The sequence below is a fragment of the Eurosta solidaginis genome, chromosome 2 (assembly GCF_040869045.1).
Source record: "Eurosta solidaginis isolate ZX-2024a chromosome 2, ASM4086904v1, whole genome shotgun sequence".
Classification (NCBI taxonomy): Eukaryota; Metazoa; Arthropoda; class Insecta; order Diptera; family Tephritidae; genus Eurosta; species Eurosta solidaginis.
The window spans coordinates 196,780,960-196,789,310 of record NC_090320.1 but is presented as its reverse complement, the minus strand read 5'-3'; positions in this window follow the sequence as shown (position 1 = coordinate 196,789,310).

Genomic DNA, 8,351 nt, shown 5'->3' with positions numbered 1-8,351 from the left:
TAGTTCTTGTTATTTTAACTTTAATATGTAAAAAAAAATAAATGTAAGGCGCGATAACCTCCGAAGAGATCTAAGGCCGAGCTTCTCTTCCAATTTGCGTCGTGCTCCTCTTGATTTGTCCCTACAAATTGGGCGGACGGGACCTACATGTTTTATGCCGACTCCGAACGGCATCTGCAAGGCAGATGAGTTTTCACTGAGAGCTTTTCATGGCAGAAAACCAATCGGAGCGCTTGCCAGACACTGCCGAGGGACGACCCCGCTTAGAAAAATTTTCTTCTAATTGAAAAATCTTATTTCTAAAATTTTGATGTTGCTTTGCCCGGGAGTTGAACCCAGGGCATACGGTGTGATAGGCGGAGCACGCTACCATCACACCACGGTGGCCGCCGGTTAATAAATTTACCACTATTTAATTATACACACTATTTTATTTTCACTACTCCTAAAAATATTGTCACGGATATTAGCATCACTAAGCTATACCATCACTAAGGTGATGCTAAGGCCATGCTAAGGCCATGCTAAGCGATATTTACGTCAATAATCAAATCATGTATACACATATATAAGGCAGCCGAGAGATGTCACACACAGATGCATTTACTTATACACCTATGTATGCGCGCGAGACTGTAAACTACAAACATTCACATCAATAATTCAATCATTATGTATCTACATAAACGAATAAATAAGTGCGTCTACACATATGTACCATGTACATATACGAGCAGCGGAGAGTCAATGCACAAACACATGCATACATCTGAGATACTCCTATAAGTATGCAATGAGAAAATCTATAAAATTGTGCAATTGTAGTTACAGCTGAGATGTTTGAGAGCTAATGGACTAGTAGATTCTGGAAGCGCCTGAAGATGCGAATGTTAAAATCAAAGAGTATAAAAGGCGACAGATGTAGAGGCGCTGGAATTCAGTTTGATTTGAGCTGTCAATCAGTTTCGATTAAGCGCTATCTAGCGAGCTATAGCAGTATTATTTTGAATAGTAGAGTTTCATTTGAGCTATCAATCAGTTTGGTTGTTAAGCAAAGTATAAGTGTTATTGTGAAGTACTTTAATAAAGGCCATTTTTCCATTATTCAATATTGGAGTTATTTATTCAACAGTTTAGCGATACGAACCTAGCAAAAGGGCAAATAAGGGCATTTGCAGCAAATTCGTTAGAAGTGGGATTGTTGAATAAATTCCAGAGGACTACAAGGACATAGCAAAGTTCAGTGAATTGAAGATCCAGCAACTGAAGAAGGAGTTGGAGAGCCGTGGATTGAATAAAACCGGCAATAAGATTGAACTTCAAGCAACGTTTTCACTGTGGTTGTAGTGGTGTGTGCCGCCAAATAAAGTTATAGTGTTGTGCTTTTGGATGTGTAGTAATAGTTGTTGGGCGATATGTCGCCGATATACGAACGTTGTTGTACTGGTTGTTGGGCGGTGCGCCGCCAATCTCACAAAAATAGTGTTGTTGTATGTCACTAAGATGGAAATATATACAAGTTGTGGTTGTTGCGGCCGTGTGTTGCCAACAAAAAAATGCTGTAGTGGATGTTGTTTGCCGGTACCAATGTAGTTGCTGTTGTTGCTGCGTTCTAACCCCTCCAATAAGACATGTTGCTAATATTGCTTTGCCGTCGGCTAAATAATAAAGTGTTGCGACGATTACTGTTGGCGTTACGCCGCCAATACCAAAACTCGTGGTTGCTATTGTTGGAGCGGTATGTTGCTAAATCGGCCTTTAGGCCGCAAACCGTAATTTTCAATGCTCTGCCCAGTGCGTTCTTTCCAAAAGGGAGTGTCCTGTTAATATAAGGAAAGAAAAACATTATTCTTGGGGAATTCCTAGTGCAAGAAGCCTGGTGATGCTAAAACTATTTTTTTTTTTTTTTGTCTGCATGATTAATATACACACCGACATACATATGTCTGTACGGAGGCGTGCATATATGCATGCAAATTTGCTTTCGGCTTGCTTGGAAAATTGGCTATGTGGACGCCAGCTTCCCTGTGGGCATGCCAAGTTGGTGGGAGATAAAAAAAATTCAAGGGCAGAGAAAACCATTGTACTTACCAGGAACTTCTGCTGCTGTCCTGAGTCGGGAACTGCTTGGTGGTGGGCAGGATATCCCTAGCCTTTACTTCTTTGTGCGTCGTTTTTTTTCACGTTTCGCGAAACACTTCGGCGCGCACAACTTAAAGTTTCGCTTTTATTCACGCACAACAACCTTTTTTTTTTTGTTTCGCTTTAAGCCGCGCACTTCAAACTTTTTAAAATATTTTTCGGGGCACAATTTTTTAAATATTTACTCACTCGCACTGGGCACTAGATAAAGTAATACTTTGTCCGTTGCCTAACGTTGCGCCCTTTTATAGCTACCGCCGTGGCAGAGAACGTTACTTAGAACGGAAAATTTTTACCTATACGTGCAAAGCTATCTTTCGGTTTTTCCGTATTTTCATTTATGCATCCATACACTCATACATTCACACGCTTACCGCTCCACAAAACGAACACCTACACAGATACATTCGGTTCGTGCCTTGACCGCTCACACTGATGCACTCACACGCTCATAGCCTTGCCAAATACACATCCTCATACACACCAGAACAGAACAAACACATATGTAGGTACATGGCATTCGTCAATGCTGCTAGGTTGTTAGCAACATGGTGAGATTTTACTTATGATAACAGCATGATGCCAAGCGCAACATCTTATTTCCGTTGCAACATTGTGTTCACTATAGGTACAATGTTGTCAATGTTAATGCTGTTATGGTAATATTATGTTAATGGCAACATTGCGGCTAAGGCACGGACCTGGGCACAAAACACATAGCCACATATACACGCTGTCACCCATTCAAGCCAGTATGGAGACAGGCTGTCGTTACACATCTCTAAGCCGATGCTAAGAGTGACTTGTATGCACATCTATAAATCAATCATTATGTATCTACATAAACGAATCAATCATTATGTCTACACATATGTACGTACACGCAGCGGAGAAGTAACGCGCAAACACATGCAGATATCTTATCTGAGATGCTCCCAAAATTATGCAATTGTAATTGTGGAAGTGTCGCTCACAAATACATGCGGATATGAGAGCTACACACGTGCATCTCTAGTTATAATTATATACCAGTAACTAAGTAAACTCTGGAAGCGCCTAGAAGATGCAACGAGGAAATCACACAGTATAAAAGCAGCAACAGTAGAGGCGCGATAATCAGTTTGAATTAAGTACGCTATCTGTCGGGCAATAGTAGTGTTATTATACTTTAATAAAGGCCATTTTGCATTATTGAAAAGTGGAGTTATTTATTCAACAGTTTAGTGATTCGAACCTTGGTAGAAGATTTGAAATAAGAGGATTTGCAGTAAATTCGTTACAATATGTATTATTGAGCAGCCTTGTAACACTATTAAGCACACAAAAAAAACAACAACAGCATTTCAAGTGTACAGCTGGGTATGGCATATTCAGTTTAACCCGAACTTAGACTTCCTTACTTGTTTTTAATTAGGTTACTCATTAATGTGATTGGGACCCCACTTGGGGCCGCTATCTTAGTCCGAATGTACAGTCACCTTGAATGATCCTTCTGTTATATATGCGAAAGCAGGGAGGTCACGTGAATGTTGACACAGTCCCTTTTGAAAACTGCGTTCAGAGCCAGATCAGCGTTAATCGGGAGAAACTCAACCGAACCTATACCACCAACTTAATGATGACGGCCTTCGAACGTACCCCAAGGCCTTCCAAGGTTTTAGCGGGACGGAGGAGAATATCATACTAGCCGGAAAGTCTTGTTGACGGGGTGTCAAGCCGTGTACTAAGATTTCTGAATGTCACACTCGCCAGCCCTTAGCAAACATATCCAAATCGTTATTCCAGTATACGTTAATTAAGACCTTACTGGGCTCACTATTAATGTGATAATCACGTTAAATTTACAAATAATTTCCTTCTTTACCTTCCTGCGTTTGTATCGCACGTCTTATAGTTGCCTCCCTATCTTTCCCTATCTTGGGTAGGTATTCCCTCGAAGCAAACCTGGACTGGGTTGTGGATGCTTAATTCAGGGCGGAATCTACTCGCCCTGCCACTGAAGGATCCTTATATCCTTAGGTGCCTTAGACCTTTTAAACCAAACCCTCCTCACCAGCCGCTCTTGGTCGAGGGCTGCTTATTTGATATTCGCAGCTAACCTAATTAAATAGGCCGTTCACTGTCCGCCAGCAGTGACCCCCTTGACCTGAGCGCAGCCGAAGTGGATGATGGTTTATGTCTCTTCAACTGCAAATATATATAATGAACAATGAACAATGTTATGAGTGTTGTAGATTGGAAACCAAGTCTCTCCAACTTCACAAAAAATTTGACATCTAGCCTATAATAATATAATAAAACCCCGGTGATCAGTAGTGTAGATTGGAGACTAGGTCTCTTCAACTGCGTAAAGTGGAGCCATCTAAGTATAATAAAAAATCAGTTTTAGATTGGAATCTAGGCCTACTTACATACTTAATTGGCGCCTGACTATTTAAACGGTTATGGCCGTCCAACAAGGCGCGCCAGTCGCTTCTTTTCTCTGTCAACCGGCTTCAATTGGTCACACCAAGGGATTTTGAATCGTTTTCCACCTGCTGCGTCCACCGGAGTGGGGGCCGCCCTCTACCTCTGCTTCCATAGGCGGGTTCCGATAGAATCACTTTCTTGGTTGAGCGTCATCTTTCATTCGCATAATATGGCCTAGCCAGCGCATCCGCTGCGTTTTAATTCGCTGGACTAGTTATGTTGATGCCTGCGTAGAGCTCGTACAGCTCATCGTTAAATCTTCTTCGGTACTCGCCATCGCCAACGCGAAGAGGTCCATAAATCTTTCGAAGAACTTTTTGCTCGAACACTCCCAAAGCCGCTTCATCTGCTGTTGTCATGGTCCATGCTGCTGCACCATATAGCAAGACGGGTACGATAAGTGACTTGTAGGGAAGAAGACTTTACTCTTTAATTGCCTACCTGGTCCAAAGTAGCATTTATTATCAAGAGTAATTCTTCATTGGATTTCAGAGCTGATGTTGTTGTTAGTGTTGATGCTGGTTCCCAAATAAACGTAGTCGTTTACTATTTCGAAATTATGGCTGCCAACAGTAGCGTGGTTGCAAAGGCGCATATGCGCTGACTCTTTGCTCGATGACAGCAGGTACTTCGCTTTTTCCTCATTCACCATCAACCCATCTTTACCGCTTCTTTTTCCAGCTTGGAGTAAGCAGAACATACGGCGCGGATGCTCAGGTGAACGATATCAATGTCATCAGCATATGCCAGTAATTACACGCTTTTATAGAATATTGTTGCAGAGCGGATAAGTTCTGCAGCTAGTATAATTTTCTCCACCATCAAATTAAAGAAAGCACACGATAGGGAGTCACCCGGTCTGAAACCTCGTTTAGTTTCGAACGGCTCGGAGAGGTCCTTCCCAATTCTGACTGAGCTGATGGTGTTGCTCAAAGTGATTTTGCACAGCTGTGTAAGTTTTGCGGGGAAACCTAATTCAGACATAGCGGCGTATATGCGGTCCTTTTCGTGCTGTCGAAGCCGACTTTAAAATCGACGTGACGTGATGTGTGCCGATTCTTTTTTCGCGGGGTTTTTCCAAGATTTGGCGCATTGTGCAAATCTGGTCAATGGTAGATTTACCAGATTTGAAGCCGCGCTGATATGGTCCAATCAGCCGATCCACGGTGGGCTTAAATCTTTCACACAATACACTTTACAGGACCTTATACACTCAGAGAAAAACGCCGTTCTAAAATCCAGCACCACCGGACTCAACTCAAGCTTTTCATGTTCTTACTTTTTTGTTCTTGAAAAACGAACGACCTGTTCTTAAAACAACAACCTTGTTCTTGAACTGGCACCATTTTCTTGAAAAACGAACGGCCGGTCTTAAAATATGAACAAATGTTCTATTAATGACAACGATGTTCTTAAATCAAGCCCAAGAAAAAAAAACGGTACAATTCGTGTGCACTACAATGTTAAATACACCATTTGGCAGCAGCTATAAAGCAGTTGTAGTGGCCCAGCGGCTATGATGTTGCGCTTGCGATCGTGTTGCGCGAGTTCGATCACCACCAAACTCTGAATTTTTTAAAACAATTTTTTTTTGTTCTATTTTTTTAACTCTTATTTTTCGTTCAGTTCCATTCACATATCCACAGGTAATTCTCAAACTTGTTATGAAATGTTTTAAGTATATATGCAGATTACATCTTTAAATAAGAATAATTTCTCAATAAGAGAAATGTATGAAAAAATGCTTATTATGCATTTTTTCTTAAACTTTTGAATTTTAATAACAATTTTTTGTTGTAAATATTCTTTATTTATGACAAAAATATTATTATTAATAAAAATTAAATAAATATATTTAAAAAAAATACTTTCCCTCCCACCAAAGATCAAGTACGAACCGTTCTTAAATTGAGACCGAAAATTGTTAAATCGGCCCCAAATCGTTCTCGAAGCGTGAGAACGAAAAATTCTAAATCAAGCCCATGTAGTGCTTGAAATGAGCACAGAAGGTTCACACATCAATACCAAACTGTTCACAAAATACGAACGGTGAGCTTGGAAAAACTGTTCTTAAAACAAGCCCATCGGTCACGAGTTAAGAAAAAACGTACTTAACAGACTTTTGTCAACGAATGTTCTTAATTTTGAACTTGTTTCGTTCGTTTTAGAATGATTTTTTCTCTGAGTGTATGCGATATTAAGAAGGCTCATTCCCCGATAGTTGGCGCAGTTTGCAGTATCCCCTTTCTTGTGGACTGTGCAAAGAACCCTTATATTCCCATCGTTGGGAATGCACTCGTCCGACCATATTTAAGCGAAGAAGCTGATGCATGCGCCTTACCAACTCTTCGCCGCCGTATTTGAATAGCTCCACAGGCCTTTTAAACTACTCAAACAAAAATCATCGATTTGTTCAGAATCCTAGATTGGGAATTAGGAAATCAAAGTGAGGAAACTATTTCTATAATCAAATTTTGTATTTTAATTTTGCTTCATTTACTATATACTGTATATATATTTTTTTTTAATGAATTAAAATTGTTGCTTGTATTCGACCAAGTTTACACATGCACTAATCTACAATAAATCCTCAATAGATAATCCACGCATTTACATATGTTCCATCTTTATCAACCAGATTATTATCTGTCGAATTCTCATGTTTCTCTTTTTTAAACAGTTTTATTTAGGTTAACTTCACAGGCTGGTTGGACAGCACTTTTTTTGTAATTGAAATTTATGTAACTTCCCGATAACCTACAAGCTTGGAATATAGTTCAGAACCCGATGACAATGCAATAATAAGAAAAAAACATCGCCGCTAGCTGGTGCAAAGATCGAGATATTCACAAAAATCGTATTTGTGATCCGATTTGAAAATTTGGAACTTAGGACTTTAACTGTTCATTTTCGTATTATGTGATCTTTTTCCATAATTTATTGTTATATAACATTTTGTCGTAAAACCTAATTTAAAAAAGTTATGACACTTTTAGTAACCGGGTTTCATATCGACATACCCTAACAAGCATATGTGTACATCTAGGTATTTTTTCCAATTTTCAGCAATTTTGGCTTCACTAAAATAATTTTTACTATTCAGACTGGTTTATTGGTAGACGTGGTAAAGCAAGGGAAAGGTACAATGAATGATGGAAATACCGCTAGACGATTTTTCGCTGAGATTAAAACTACCGCCTCTATAACTGGTGTTAGTGAAAATCTCATTCAAAGATTCTCTACAATATTAGGGGCACTTTCATGTGGGTGTCCAATAGATGTACAAAAGTTCAACATGTACGCCAGAGAAACCATTCGAACTATATGAATGGTATTACATGCCTTCAAGTGTACATAAAATTTTAGTACACGGAGCTTCAATAATAAAGCATTTTGGATCCATTCCTATCGGAAAGTTGTCCGAAGAAGCCGCTGAATCCAGAAATAAAGATTTTAGAGCATATCGTCGAGACCATGCAAGAAAAATTAGCCGCAAGGCCACAAATGAGGACATGTTAAATAATTTGTTAGTTACTTCTGACCCATTTATTTCATCGAGGAGATCGAAATTACCTAGTAAGCATGAGGAAATATCCGAAGAAGTGAAATCTCGACTACTCCTACCGCAAAACCTCGACTATAATACAGAAAACTAAATGTTTTAGCTTCTCAATTTTAATTGGGTAAGAATATACATACTACATATGAAACGTAACACTTATTTAAAATAATAAAAATTG